Raw genomic sequence first — 3,166 nt, 5'->3', positions numbered from 1 at the left:
AGTGCTCAGAACTAAATGGCCCCTGCACCTGCTCCCCCAGGGAGATGTGTTCTACAGAAGTGTGGAGAACCACCTCTTTGTACAAATGCAGCTGCCCAAGATGAGCCAAAAGGATTCAAAGTACATTTGCATTAGGCTAGAGTGGCTCAATGCACCACAGGTCTCCTTGTGCTGCCTGAGAGAGCTGCACAACCTCTCTGCCTTCAGTCTGACAGCAGAGTGAGAAATTAGTAAGAAGGCTCATGCTTGTAGCTCATTACAGCTTTCACAAGGAAACAGGAGACAGAGTCCAGGCTAAGGCAAAATACCTGTCTGCTACTGCACCATCTCCACAAAAGGGAGGCTCCCAGAGAAAGTAAAAGTCCAAAAGCATTTGAGGTCATTTACAGCTGTTTGCCTTTTGCCCTCGATGGTGCGATCTGTGCATTGACCCTGAGGAAGTGCTGCCAGCAGACAAGGACTGAGAGCCTCTGTCCTGCAAGCATGGGCACCACCTCATGACTAAGGTGCCAAGGCAGGGGTTAAAATGGTAAATAAGAGAATGCACACATGCAGAACAGAAACAGCAATGGCAAGTACAAAACAAGGAAGTGATTTGCCCTAAAAAAATAATGACAGTATGAAGTAGAATCCCTGACCTCCCAAATATCCATTAAGGATTCCATGCAGAGGGCAATCCTGCGTTGAACCCCCTTGACTCCATTGGACTGGCAGAAACATGTCAAGATATCAGAGCCCTCAAAACATATTTCCCAATTAGTTGGGATCCAAGGTCATCTATATCCTTGGAAAAAAAACTCAGAGCTTCCTGCATAGCTTCATTTTCCAGTGGCCTTTGCAGATTTTTTTTAATTCTGAGCTTGGCCAAGAAGTGTTGTTATACAACTTGAGAACTTGAGAACAAAATTAGCAAAGTGATATTCTGTCAGATCCTTATTACATTGTGTAAACTTGTTATAGGAAATCAAAATAGTCATCACTAGCTCTATCACTGCTGCTAGGTGGGATTTTTAAAGTTGTGTGAAAAATATTGTCTTCTACCCTCCAGAGAACATCTTCTAAACCTTAGCACGCACAGCTCACTGAGGGCAGCACCCCCAGCCCCAGTGGGAGCCCAAAGAGCAGATGCCAGGTTTCTCCCAGCCCTGCAGGAACAAACCACAGCTGTGAGCTGCAAGTCAGTGTTCACGGTACATAACGCAGATGGCTAAAACCTTCTAGCTGAGAAACTATTTTTTTTACTTCTTCATATCAGGAAAATAAGGCATTACTAAAGAGAGTTTTTCAATTTTAAAAGATTTCAAGGGAAAGACACTTCACTTAGTGTAAAAGCTTTTACAAAAAAAGTAAGTCTTTTACAAAAGCAGTCTTACAAAAAAACCCCAACATTTGCTCACAGACAAGCACCACATTTAGCATTAACAGAAATGTTAGGTGGAGATGGGCACTGGTAGACCTCACACCAAAGCAGGGTTTGAGAAAAGCACAACTGCATCTGTATTGAATGCTTAGATGAGAGGTCATGTGAACTTAAATCAGTTGTCTAAAAGTTATGGGCCACAGCAGCAAAGAGCGCTGCCTAGGCTAGCTCACTTTTTGGCAAAGCTGCATACAGCTGCTGATGTGCCCCAGGAGTCTGTCAGCTCATCAGCAAGCATGGCAAGGTAATGAGATAAATGAAAGCTCTGGACAAGAACAACACAGTAGGCACTCATTTTGTCACCAAGGTGACTAAAAAAAGGAGTTTTTCACAAGTGTGCTGGCTCACTGCCAGTCACTGAAGGACTAGTCTCCATATTACAGCTGTTTCTTAAAGGTTTTGTCTACAGGATATCCTCAAAACAATCTGAGTCTCTGGTCTCAAATTCTGGTGCAGTATTCCCTAAAGACCAAAGCACTAACGCGGGAATGAAACTGGGAGCAGCACAAAGAGGTCAGTGTGTAGGTGCCATTTTATTACCCCCAGACTTTGGTAATGTCCATGTATATATTCATGGCCTCAGTTTCATTACTTCTACAAGAAATATTTATCCAGGAAAAAAAAAACAAAAAGAGATGAACATATCTTCATCTCTGCTGCAATGTCTGTATAAAAGTTCATTTTTCAAAGAATGTGGAAATATTACCTCAAATTCAGTGAGTATTCTGTCTGACACTGCAGCATTTCTAGCTGGTTTTCACAAGGTCACGTCTCATCTAATTCATCCTATATCTATATCTATTCCTCGCACTTAGAAAAACTATTTTATTATCTCAAGTCAACCTCTAACTCCCCTCTTAGAGCAGCACATGTTCTCACCACAAACGTCTGCTCAAGGGAGAAAGTCTAGAACCTTCAGTTCTTCAGATAATGAATAGCAAGAGTTTACTGCACTACATCCCTCATCTTACACTCATTTTACAGACATAGCTTTAGCTGTATGTGTTCTGACAAAGTCTGGAGTTTTAAGAGCATAAAGTGTTACTATTCACTAGACATTTTTTCCCCTCAAAATCTTCCTGAAAACAGCACAAGAGAAATCTTTCACCCCTATAAAGCAGATGAAAAATTACTATCATGATGGAGTGGAAGAATAATACATCTTGCACTTAATTTAATAACTCAGAGAGTTGTTTTTCTTCCATATATACCCCTCATGAGAAGGGATAAAAAAAAAAAGACACCTTTAAGCACAAAGGCTATCTGAATGGCTTCAATACTGAGCTGTTCTGACACATCCTGTGGCAATAAGAAAAGTGAACCATAGAACATCCTATATGCTCTGCCCCTCACTGGGCTGTCTGAGGACAGGGGTGGCAGTGCCAGTGGCATGGCACAGCAGTGGCAGGCAGCCCTGCATGCACCCAGGCATCTGTCACTTGTGTTCTTCTTCACCAGGGATCCCATGCCTCTGCCTTCTCCCTGGTTGCCGCTGCAGTGCTAAAGGAGGTATGGGATTGAAGAGGAGAGTCAAGGCTTTGATAAAAGGGATTTTATCAGCGTGGAGGATTCTGTGGACCAGCAGCACCTGTGAAGAAAAACTGTTCATGTCCAAGGATTGGACAAGCAAATTCAGGTTTATGAGGCAGAGTTTGGAATCAATTTCCCTCTTCAGCTGCTTTGTTGAATAAATAAAGTCGGCCATTCTTTCTATTATGCAGAATTTTCTGCCTCCTTGAGTTTAAT

Source organism: Poecile atricapillus, chromosome Z (genome assembly GCF_030490865.1).
Source record: "Poecile atricapillus isolate bPoeAtr1 chromosome Z, bPoeAtr1.hap1, whole genome shotgun sequence".
Classification (NCBI taxonomy): Eukaryota; Metazoa; Chordata; class Aves; order Passeriformes; family Paridae; genus Poecile; species Poecile atricapillus.
Note: the sequence above shows the minus strand (reverse complement) of the source record.